Source organism: Aegilops tauschii, chromosome 6, assembly GCF_002575655.3.
Source record: "Aegilops tauschii subsp. strangulata cultivar AL8/78 chromosome 6, Aet v6.0, whole genome shotgun sequence".
NCBI classification, from domain to species: domain Eukaryota; kingdom Viridiplantae; phylum Streptophyta; class Magnoliopsida; order Poales; family Poaceae; genus Aegilops; species Aegilops tauschii.
The window spans coordinates 496,174,699-496,188,181 of NC_053040.3; positions in this window are offsets into that span (position 1 = coordinate 496,174,699).

Sequence of the window (13,483 nt, forward strand, 5' to 3'; positions counted from 1 at the left end):
CCTATGTGGTACATTTTTGCATTCCAGATTGTTAATACATTCGTAGTCTTCGCACATACAGTTTGCTTTGCGTGCGTCTGACAAGTCACAATGCTATGGACATACGCTAATCAGGCTAGGCTAAATTCATTAACGATGTATCGTTTGCCAATGGGACTCATCTTTGATGATATCAAACAGTTGGCGTTGTTCTTTTTCGTCTATTCATTTTAGTCATGTATAAATCATTTGTCGAATGTGGCAACACATATTCTAGGTAGATCTTGTGAGTTCTCTAGTGACCCTATTCTCTAGTGAACTCTTCATTATCCTTGATCAATAAAGTGTGGTATTCTTTCTCCAAAAAGAAAACAGACAACACCATCCTATGAGTCGCCAGTGCCACTCCAAGGAAAGATATTGACATCGGGAAATCCGATGAATGATTATTCCCATTGACGTGCTGCTTCAAGTTCACCTATGACGAATAACTTGAAGACCCTCGAGACACTGACTAGACACCCAGATCCAGAGAGTTCCCAATGGCGAAGACAGGGGGACCAGCAGGGGCCTTGGGCAACCCTAACATCACTGATTTAAGCCCAATAAGCATATAAATAGTGATTTTATTTCATCCTAAAATGTTATATTTTGGTGGACTGGCCCTCCCCAACAATGCTTAATAGTATTTGTCCCCCCTCATTTGATTTTCTTGTCTCCGCCATTGAGTTCCCCCACCTTCCGGTCGTTGTAGAGGGCGGCAGAAGGCAAGGAAACCCGCGGCGGGACGACAAGAGATCGAGGGGAAGTGCTGAACGCCTCCTAGTCATCTCTTGTTTTCTAAGCCCTAGAAAAATGATTTGTATTGTTATCCTCCTACCTCGACAAACGACTTCTATAAATACGTTGGACAATTGTGCAGGCTAGCTAGTTGCATATGTACAAGCTCCACGCATGATTAATCTAATGCGCATGAAGTACATGTACGCATTGGAGGGTATACACAGCTGTATCGATCGATCATTCGTTGTAGTATTATAGTACTGATTTTCATGTCATGCAGAGCTATAATTAGTCCCACACCGGTAAGCGGACAGCGAGAGGACCGGCACAAATAGGCGCATCGCGCAAATAGGGTATATACATTGTCGTATCTATCGATGATTCGCTAGAGCATCTCTAACAGCAGATTCCGTAAAGTTGCGTGTTCCTGGTTTCAGGGTCACTAATCGTCTGCACAAATGTTGACCATGCAGGATAAATGCTATAGGCAAGATAGTACCATATGGTATAGTCAATAGTCATGTCCATGGATGGTACAATTGTATGCCGGAGCTTTCCCACTAGCTAGCTGAGCAAAAAGATGAGATCAAGGCAAGACATTGATATCATTGAGAGACCAGCAAATCAAAGAAACAATGACAAATCTATAAATCATGTGAAGCCATTGCTTGAAACACAATGGTAAGTTTGCGTTTGTGGCCAGTGTATTGCATGCAATCAATACTAGCATGCCCAGCCATCCCATTTCTTCGTTCATTGCCATGAGCTTCTTTGTGTCTTCTTTGTTTGGATCTTGAAGGTACTTCCGGCCAAAAACTCGAATCATTGTCTTTGCAAAACCCGAACGCATTTGATGGTGGTATCTTCTCTAAGGCAAAAGTATTCATCGGCGTAGTCGGCGGGAACACCAGATGCAATCACTCACATGGCCACCGATATTTTTTGATATGCACTAAACACAAGCAAACTGGCGGGGCATTCCTACGCCAAGTGAAAAAACGGCAATTTTGCTCGCAAACTTAAACGATGTGCACGAAAATAGGCCTATGCATTCGATATCGCCTACGAAATAGGTGAGCCGGATATGTCGGTACCTCGACGGAGTAGTCATTTATGAGCATTTTTTCGCCAAGAGCATTTTTTTCGAGCCCTTCTCAAATATGTCCACGAGAGGCAACAACACTAGGTTGTCGAAATTCTAGTCCAGGATTATCTCTTCTATGCCTGAATCATCTGACAAAGACGATGACGAACTCCATTCTATCTTTAAAAAACTCACGCCAATGAATTTCTGCTGAGTCTCCGCGATCGAAATTGAATCAAAATAGTTGGTGAACATACCTTCCCCCAAAGCAAAGCCGGCCGCCCCGTTCTTCTCCCCCCCCCCCCCCCCCCCCGCAACCGTTCGCCCCTTTCTACTCCCCTTCTGGCCGAAGTAAAGCCGACCGCCCCTTTCTTTTCCCCCTCCGGACGAAGCAAAGCTGCCCCAAAACCCTTCCTCCGGCGCGCGCGGCTGTCCCTCGGGCGATTCCGAGGCTCACCGTCACCGGAAACAACCGGATCCGCCAGCTACAAGGTTTTCAACGCCATCCTTACTTGAATAGACTTGTTTTCAAATCCACCCCCCACCATAGGACCAATTGCCTCGCTGGGGAAGAATCTGAAGCTTCTTTATTCAGCGCAGCCATCACCGCTGCCGAAGCCAAGACGATGAACGACAGAAAAAAAACGAAGCTACTTGGGCTTAACCTAAAGCTACATGATCCACACGCATAGATTCAACGACTCCCCTCAGCACCGATGACCGAGGTCACCGATGAAGTGGAGCCGCCGGAGAAAGGCGGCGGAGGGACTCTCCTGACAATGGCTAGGGTTTCTAGTCGCCCTCCCGAGAGGAAAAAAGACACGCGTCTGCGTTTAGATGTATTTGAACAGCAAGCTGATCATTCGTTGCATACGTGATGCAGTGGCGAATCCAGCAGGGAGGCTTCGATAGGCTCGAGCCTACCCTCCAAATTCATAAAAAGAAAAATTAGCACTAGGCTTCAGAATATTTGGCAGGTCCAGCCAAGGAAAACTTGTCCAACCAGCCCATCTAAGCAAATCAGGCGACCACGAGTCCACCAGCACACGCAGGAGCAGCCAGCCACGAAGCCTAGCCGCCGGACGTCGCCTATCCACCAGAGGCCGTCATCAACCGAGGGAGCCGGGGAGCTCGTCGCCCAGGGCCCACGCGGCCAGGCCCTCTGCAGCTCGCCGGGTCTGCCATCGCTCGTCGCCATCCAGTCCAGGAGGCCCGGTCGACGGAAGAGCAGGCTGTTTTCCTATGTCTACTTTCTTAGTTCAGTGACTTCAATCCTGTGCAGTGCTTTAGCAGTTTAGCTAGTTCAGTCCTTCACTAGTTTAGTTCTAGATATATTAATCCATCTAGTAAAAAGATTCGAATATTTATTCAAAATTTGATGTTTTTCCAAAAAAAGGAAAAGTTCTAGTAAATACTAAATCTTTTCAGCAGTAATCTGGGAAAATTTCATTATATTTGCACATATGGATTAGCGAGAGAGGGTTTGGAAAGCCTAGCCGCTGAAAAGATTCCCAGAAAGCACATATGGATCACTGCTGAAAAGACTTCACGGATAACGGCATCGACGACCTGGTGGTTTCGCTGTACCAGATGGAGCTCGACGGCACGCTCTTCCTGCTCTGCTCCTACGGTCATACCTACGTCTCCGCCTACAAAACCTCAGACTGAATTCAGTCTCTGTAGTCTGTACCGCACAGTGGTTCAGTTACTGACTGAAATGCTGCATTAGGCAATTAAATGACCTCCCTCGTTGGGTTTGTTCTGTTGGAAGCTGCAAGGAGATCATGGAGAAGCATCTCAGAGCAGTCGGTGCTGTCGAAGCTTCCCTACGGTTATGACTCGGTCCTCATCGAGCACGGAGGATGACATGGGTATTCCACTTGATCTTGAAATTAACACCACTTCTTTGTCACGGTTGTTGCCTCCACTGCACGCTCAGCTTAGCTCCTGCGCCCCCTGCGGGCTCGACCTCCCGCTGTACCTCTCCTCGACCAACTAGCCCGCCTCCCCACATGCATCACTGTGCTCCCCAATGGTGTCCGTGCCTCCGAGTATGTCCTGGTACTACCTCACCTTCCCCCCTCCTCCTCCTTCTGATGATAGGTTCATAGCATCGTCTGCTGCGGCGTTGTCGCTCTCCACTGACGCTCCTTGTGGTGGCTTTCTAGGTCCCTCGGCATGCGTGGGGGTGTTCGTGGCGTCGGGCTTGATCAACGAGTTGATGGAGTCTTCCGGCATGACGGACCTGCCGGAGAAGTTGGCGTTCAAGGACACGTCGCACCGGAGCCACTTGCAGATCGTGCAGGAGGTGGAGGCCACGTCCAGGTAGCAGTTGGTGCACAGCTACGACATGCTCATACATACCGCAGGCCGTGCGTTGAACAGGATTCTTTGATGATAGTAACACATTTCTTCCTCCAGCTGAAACAGGCTTTTGTGATTTACTCCTGATTCTCTTTGGACATGCTGATTAATTCCTCGCAATTTTCTAAAGTAAATCCATTCTTACATATAAATTAGTACGCTTCATCCTTGATCTATATATATGATCTATTTATTCGGTTCTCATTTGTTGTCATAATGTCTCATAACCTTGTAGTTCCTTCAGACTGCTTCTTAACTGATGTTGGCCATGTTGAAGTTTTTTTAATCTGTGTGGTGCTTGGTCACCGAATCTAACATACTTCAAGAGATAGCTTTCTCTTGTCCTTTAGTTTTCCTTTTTTCTTTCTACGGTACAATGCCTACGAGAAATAGGAAATATGAATTCATATTAAAAATGCAAGAAACAAATCAGAAGGTGATTTAGTTTTTTTAGCAAAAGATTTGTACCCAGGAATACTGTAAGCCTAGCGAATTTTCACATTCTCTTTTTGCTAACATGTCTCAGGGGCTCCATTTTCTCGAGTATGGCCCTGGTTTAAAAACCAGCGCCAGGGCGCAGGCTATGCCGTGCTCTCTTCGACCACGCCTCCAACACGCCCCTCATGGTCGCACACGCTGCTACCTTCCATGACGGCCTCTTCGCCACCAGTGTGTGCCGCGTTGCTGTCATCTCCATGCCACCCATCAGTAGCGGTGGCGACTCGACTCCTACCTTATGCACCTAGACCCATCTGCTTCTCTGATTTGATTTTGTGGGTTGCACTAATCTCTCTCAGTACATGTCTATTTGCAGAGAAATTATTTAGAATTCAGGCTTCAGGGAAGACTGGTCCAGAACTGGCGACACATTTCTAAACATTGTGCTTTTGACATCTGTGGGGAACTTCACTGAACAAATTATGATCCTTTAGGTTTATGAACTTTGAATTCTGATTTATTTTAAGCCAAACATTTTGTCGCTGTGTCATTTATTACATACATCTCTTTGGTTCTTCCCAGAAAACCAACGTCCTTATCTGCATTTTTGGGCAACTTCACATAGCCTTCTGATTGGTCAAGCATGCCACAAAACAAAAATAGTTAGGTGCATTTCTCGGAATTAACAGGCCCATAACTTGTGACAATAAACTGATTGTGGGATCGAAACTTGCTGCAATTTACTGCTAGGAAATCTTATAATTGGTCAGCACAATAACAGAGAGGAGAGTTGCTAATTCACTTCTAATGAATGTGCTTTGGGACCCCTAGCTTGATTATTCATTGGGAATAAGAGGGCACTACAGTTCTCATCTGCTATACATTTTTGGAGACTTTCGATTTCCTACCTAGGTGCATGATGCCTATATGAATATTTTTCTGGAAAGTCTTAACCGTCAAGCAGTATGTTGGCCGGCGCCTTCGATGTAGAGTTGATTATACTGTCTATTCTACTGCAAGTAGGGAAAGATGGACTCTGTATATCCATATCCTTAGGTGTTATTGTACTGCTAGGCCATATAGTATACGACTGAGTTCTTTCACTTCCTAATCCTGGGAGTAATTCAACTCAATAGTTAGGCATTTGCTTTCTGCATATAATTGACTAACAACAAGTAAGAGAACTGTTAGGTGAATCCACACTCCTGCTTGATCTATGTCCGAGCTCCCTCCTTTGCATAGCTAAATCTGTTGGTGACTTACCGGACTGAACGGAATCGCTAAGTTGATGTTCCATGGAATTGCTAACCACCTCTCAAAGGTTTAATGTTTGATCTCTTTGTTATTGATCTAAGAGAGAAATGGGTTCTGCAGCTCTGATGTGATAGTATTTGTAACAAACACTGAAAAATCAATACCTTGACAGGCAATTACTTTGATTCTTGGAAAAAATGTGGAGTCGTTAGTGCCTCTCTTTAAAGTGTACATGTTGTAATATAGCAAAAATTAGAGAAACATCTTGAGTACCATGCCCATGTACAGTGTTACTTGCATTGCATATCCCTTAGATGAGAATAATCGAATGTATGCATATATGTATATCTTTAGTAGTCAATTGATACTTTTTTCTCCGTGCGGAGAGTCCAATTTGTGATATTCATCAATGGAACCAAAACACCTTCAGTTCTGTTTCCTATTTCAAACTGATAGTGCATCGTTGATGGCCTACAACAGTATTTTGTTCCATTAAAAACACAACTACATTTTATTCCTGAGAGGGCAATCTTATAGAGAAAAATAATAATTCTTATATGCATCCGGCATCAATATGTTTCTCATGAGGAAGATTTTCATTCAGATGATCTTATATCCTACACGTTGCAGGTACGTGTTTCTCTCTACTTTATGCCTCAGATTTGTTTCCCCTGCAATATGGAATATTAATGTATATTCTTCTGATTTGTATCTTATAAGGTTGTAGTACATACATAGTCTGTGTGTATCTTTTTGTATGCTGCAAACCTGGGTCGTGCAGGCAGCAGCTGGTTTTTCCATTTGCTATCTTTCTGTTCTCAGAAGCAATTAAATTTCTCATCGTGTACCTGAGACGAACCTATAATCTACATAGAGCACAAGGAAAATACGATGAGAATCACTTTTGTAATGTACAAATCATATTCCATGTATGGTGATCAGAGTAATTTTATTCGTATATGGTGATCTGTTGTAATGTACATATCATTTCTCATATATGCCGAAAAAGGCTTCCGTCCCGCTTGATATATAAAGCACCACAACCAAACTGATACATGGTGATAAGGAGATCCTTTTACAAAGCAGACCAAAGAAAAATACATGAATACATGAGAGACCACACCTTAGCACAAAGCAACCTAGACTATCGACAAGGAAGGAGACTCGCCGCCAATGGAAATCGTCAGACCTTGTTTCGCCGCTCACACCAAGTTACCATTGGAGAGGCCCCCTGCCCTCCCGCTTCGGTCATGGAACCGAGCCTGCCTGCAGAAAACAAGGGTCGTGAGCAAAACCAACGAGGTCTTGTTTAAAAGAATAAGAGTCAAGTGAACCCGTGTAATAGAATAGGAGGCAAGTGAATCCGCCCATGCCAAAACCGAGGGAGCTCCCAGACAAGATCTGAAAACGCCCGTCGATGACGTCACGGCGCGCCAGAGAAACCTAGGCTCCACGATGATGCCCTCAGGAGGGTAGCTGCACAACGCGTCACCATCGCCGAGACCGAGGAGACGGTCAAGGGTTTTCACCCGGAGCCCTCGCTCGGTAAGAGGGCCACAACAACGCCCCCAGGAGGAACGCGACACCCACATGCACCATCGTCACTGGCGCCGGAGCACAAGGCTTTCGCCCGGCTCCTCTCACCCATGCCAAACCGAGTAGTCCCGATAACCTGCCCACCCTGAGGGAAGGCATGCCGCTGCCAAACAAGACCTCCCAGGATCGGCTGTGACCAATCCTATCCACCATATAGCTCCGCCCTTGGCTGAGGCGGCATTGCTCTCGGTTATTTTAGCTCCATAAATAGCATCATAATATTTTTAAAGCCCGTGGCAACGCACGGGCGTTCTACTAGTCTATTATAAAGATTCACTAGAAGTACAAAGCATCTCAAACATAATAAAAAAGACATCGAGGTCCGTAGACCACCGAACGACCATTGCTATGGCCAGAACAAGCCGCCGATGCGCCGCTGAAACCTGGCAAGTCTTCGTGCACGTACCCCTAAGGTCTAGCGCCTCAAAGCCGCAAGCATCGCAGTTGAATCCTTAAATCGATCTGAAGAACCTGAGACCAAATATCCATCGATCCAGTATACTAAGTGCACATCTGGGCACACACATCGGCATAGCGTCTGAATTATACTCATTGAAAATATAAGGCAAATTTAGCTCCAGCTCATATCTTTTCATATTTATCTATACTATCTATGTTATGAGTCCCAACGACAAGTTCCTGGAAAACCGATATGCAGCCCAACAACAAGTTGTCTTACATTCTAGAGGGAAGGCTTGTTAGTTGGGGGTATTCCATCCTGTGTGACAAGTTTGTAATGAACTGTACTATGAAATTTTCTTAGTTATTATATGTTAAGGATTTAGAAAAAAAACATGTCATACATTTCATAGGAAACATACAGATTCTAGATTGTTTGATTTGCTCACACTTTGTGATGGGCAACCATGAACAAGAAATATTTATGTAGATGGTTGTTGGGTTGCACTTCAGACCTCTCAAACAAGATTTTAATTTTTCAAATAAATATACAGACTAAACTTGATTCTAGCGGTACACTTTATTTTGTGGAGTCTAGACAGAGGGATTATTAGTTTAATGGAATAATATCTTAAGGGCCAATTGTTAGCAATGGAGTGACTAACCTTCCTTTCTTTGACAAATAAATTTAAAATTCAGTGCAAATAAACTTTTCAAGTAAATATATTAGAACCACAATATCATAACATTAGAAATCTATTATGAGGTTATCTTGCTAAATATTATTGGAAAATGTTTCATTAATGAGAGTATCGTGGTCACTTCTTACCATACGATGGGCTTTGGGGTTGCTCAAACGTCACCTGTAATACAGTGATCATAATGACAACTTGTAGGTTCATCTGAAAGTTTGACAAGTGGCCGGATAGCTCAAGACAGGGATTTTCTCCTCCGATAATGGAGAGATATTCTTAGGGTCCTCTTGGTGTAACGGCATCAATCATCGTCTGGCCAGCATAGGTGAGTTCGTCACGGGGATGCCGGAATACAATAACGAGAAAGAAGAACAAAACCAGTAACGAGGATTTCGGTATAGTGAGCATGGTGATGACTCAGGAGGATACCGATGCATCCCGGGTTTAGTATCGTGAAGCAAAGTGAACACCACATGATAACCAAAGGTTCACTCGAATGTTATTCATGTGCTCATAGGGTCCGACACGGAAGTCCATAGTCCCAATGTCAGTTGTTGAATGAACGGTTTCCGTTCATCTCTATGAGTTACCGAACCAACGGGGTCAGAAGCTTAAGACAATCACGATCTGCTGAGTGTTAGTGGGACGGGATATATTTGTGGATTTGTTTCATGAATATTCAGAATAGTTCCAAGTGGATCCGGAAGCGTTTCAGGGTCACTGGAAGAGTTTCGGTGAATATCGGGTATTACCCATAAATATATATAGGTGGAAAATGTTTTCGGGGATGTTAAAATATACAGAAAATGATCTAGAGGCATTTAGAGCATTTAAATTTAATTTTTTATATCAATGGGCCTTAAAGGCCAAGAGGCGTAAGGCAACTTGGGCCACAAGAGCCCAAGTAGGGAAGGCGCCCCCTTTCCTTGTGTGTGTGTGTGGGTGGGTGGGGGGGGGGATTGGACAAGGGGAGGGTGTCCCTCCCTCCCCATGGCCGGCGCCCCAAAGGGGACGCCCCCTTGGTGGCTGCCCTCTCCTTCTCCTCCTCCTCCAACCTATATATTAGTTTTTTTGCTCTATTGCATACATAGTTTTGGAGCCTCCTCTAGTTCTTCTAGTTCATGTTTTAGTTGATCCTCATTGACTAATTAGAGCATGCCTATTCCTCTTGGTCTCATAATTAGAAGCCTAGTGTGGTTCTAATATCCTCCCTCTAATTCTCCGACGATGATTAGCTCTGGACGGCGAAGCGCTACCAAATCGTGGAGGTTGCAGGCTTGCAACCAAGTAGAGAGGCCGTGCTTTTGGTCTTCGGTTCGAGGCACTGTTTGTAGGCGGTACAAGGGATCGTTCATCAATGGTTCGAGTGACTCCAAGTAAGATCTACACCGACACGTTCTTCTTCTGCTATAACTCTATGCCGGTAACGATCATGATCCCAACCCGTAATGCAACTTCATATTGATCTTGGGTAATCGTAGGTGCGAAATTTTTGTTTTCTACTACGTTTCCCAACTAAAGGTATAATAAATTTTAACTCTGTCTATTTTTTTACTAAATCAGTTACCTAGAAACTATCAACTAAACCCTAGAAGCTATCCTAGACCAAAGTGTTATATATCAACTAGAAATTATTAACTCTGTCTAATTTTGTACTACTTGGGTTAACCATACCAAATAAGTGTTATATATCAACTAGAAACTATTAACTAACAAATTGTTACATATCAACTAAACCCTACTAATTCAAAATGTAGTAGGGAGGAGGGGCTGTGGATGGAGGAGGGAGGAGGGAGGAAGAGGAGTGGTTGGAGGAGGGAGGAGGGGCGGCGTATGGAGGAGGGAGGAAGGGTAGCGGATGGTCGAGAGCACTGTTCAAGACATCTTCCGATATTCCGATAAATCGGCCGATTTATTGCTTACCTGTGTCTGGACGATAAGATAAATCGGCCGATAAATCAGACAATATGGCGATAAATCGACCGATATGCCGATAAAATGGCCGATTTACCCCTTATCATGGGTCGACCGATAAGTTCCCGATAAGCGATATCCCCAACATTGGACGAGAGAGGAGGAGGAGGGACGAGGGGCGGCAGCTGGAGGATGGAGGAGGAGCAGGATGGTGGAGGCTTACCGAGGCCGGGGATGGTGGCAATGCAGTGATGGCGGGACGAGGACGGTTACGACGGTGAGAGAGTGAGGAATGGGCGGCATAGAGGGGATAAGGCTGGCTTAGCAGCAGCACGGGGCAAGGGCCCACGCTCCTGCTAAGCGCAGTAGCTGTAGCGCGTGCCGTATAACCCCCACCGAGGGAGCCCTGGACTATGGGGTCCTCGGGGTGCCGGCCTGTCTCACATGGGCCGGACTGGTGGGCCGCACTGAATCCAAACCGAAGACCTTTTGTGCCTTGGTGTGTACCCCAAGTCAAGATGGAAGATCCGGCGTTTCCTTGATGTAACCGACTATATGTAAACCCTAATACCCCTGGTGTCTATATAAACCAGGGGGTTTAGTCTGTAGAGGCCAAGAGAATAATCGCCATCCTACTAGTTAGGGTTTTAGCTCATTCGATCTCGTGGTAGATCAACTCTGTAATCCCCATATATAGAAGCAATATAATCAAGCAAGACGTAGGGTATTACCTCTTAGAGAGGGCCCGAATCTGGGTAAATATCGTGTCCCACGTCCCTTGTTTCCCATCCATCCAAGATCCATAGTTTGGGACCCCCTACCCGAGATCTGCCGGTTTTTACACCGACACCTGCTGCTACTAAGTGGGGCCCACCTGCTGGCCCCGTGTAACAGTAGTAGCACCGCGGGGTATAGAACGCACGATGTTGCTATCAGTTTAGTTGTAGCGCATGTTTTACACCCGACGCTGCTACTGTGGCTATCCCCGCGGGGGGTGGGGGTACTATGGGGCCCACTTAGCAGCAGCGGTGTGTGTGTGCGCACCCGCACTGCTACTAGTGTGTACCCGTAGCAAGGTTCGGCTCACACTACTACTACTTAATAATAGTGTGGGGCTCTTACCTGGTGCTACTGCTAAGGATCTACATATAAGCTATTTTCTAATAGTGAGAGTTTATGTCCGGCTGTAGCGTCGACTATTTGATCAATTCGTGGTAACAGAAAGGGGTCCTTCGGACATGCCTTGTTGACGTCCTTTGAAATCGACGTAGAGGTACCAAGACTTTTCCTTCTTCGGTACCATGACTAGGTTCGCCAATAGATTGGAGTGTTTGATTTATCGGATGAATCGTGCTTCCAACAATTTGGCCAACTATTGCCCCATTGCTTGTCTCTTCGGCGTGGAGAATCTTTGACGTGCATGCTTTCCTGGTTTAAACCCCTCGATGATGTTGAGGTTGTGTTCTGCGAGCTCTCTAGGTATACCTGGCATTTTAGAAGGGTGCCAGGATGTCCCAATTTTCGCAAAGAAAACCGCGCAGCGCTTTGTCCAGCGAAGCATCGAGGTGGGTACCGATTAAGGCCGTTTTGGATGTATCCTCGGGATGGACCTGAAATTTCATAATCTCATTGACTGGTTTGAATTATGTGGATTTGGATCGTTTATCAAGGACAACGTCATCTTTATTGACTCTTGCACGTAGCTCGGATAATTCCTCGGTGGCTAAGGCATGTGTATATTTTACCGAACCTGCAGGGTCACACACTTAAGAACCTTTGATCCTGTTGAGTCATAGATGAGTTAGGAGTATTGCATAATATCACTTGGAATGTTTTGGAGGTAACATAAATCGTCGAGAGGGAGAACCAGAAGATTTGGTGCGTTTGATTTTTTATAGTACTTTCACCGAAACACCTAAAGGTACATTAAAAGATTGGAATAGAAGACACCATCTTTGTGACAAAAAATTGGAACACAAGACTTGCCGAAATGGTGTCGGTGTTCCCATCGTTCGGAGCCGCCACTCCGGCGACCAAGGGGATCCACCTTCACCCATCACGCACCTCGCGGCGGACCACAAGCAGGCAACCGTCCGCCCCCACTGCCGCACTGGCGCAACTCCACCACCCACTACACCCCAAAGCTTGTACATTGCACCCGCATGGAAATGAACCCTAGATCTGGGTACTGAGCGCCCAGAAGTAGCCACAAGGTCCAGCAACAATGGGGAGGCCATGCCCAAGGAAGCTAGCAGACGGATTAGGAGCCTATTGGATCTGGCGGATCCAACCTCGAGCGGCTGCCAGGAAACCCTCCACGACCGCTGCCCATCCGCGAGTAGGTGCGCCAACATGACACGGTGGTAGTAGCCCGCCTCACACCCATGTGCTCCGAGCGTCGTGCCGCTACCAAGCAGGGCCACGGCTGGGCGAGACGGGGGGGGGGGGGTTCTGCAGGGGCGAGATCCGTACCTCGTCTTTGCGTGAGATAGAGGGGGAACGCCCGGGTAGCAGGGGGAAGAGGAGGAGGTGCCTTGCCGCCGCCGTGGCCTAGCTGAAGGTCGGCGGCCATGGCGACCGAGAGGAGAGCAAAGGAGGAGTTGGTCGGGGCGGCGCCGGCGTTAGCCCCGTGAGTCACATGAGCAACCCACGAGATGCGAGCAAAGACTTGGTTCAGGTATCCTAAACTCAATTGCACATATGACTATAGTTTGGATTTCTATATCTTTTCTTTTCTATAATTAGGTGGGGAACGGTGATGAAAATCGCCATGGTAAAGCAATTGAAAATTGGGTTATACTAAATAAGTTTTTCGAACCTACAATTATCATTTTTGTCCTTTATACAAAAACAAAATCGTGTTTGTTTGTAACATTGACAAATCTCATTCATAAAAAGGGATCTTACATTCCTACACTTCTACTCCCTCCATTTCTATATACAAGGCCACAAACTTATATTACAGATACCAAGATAA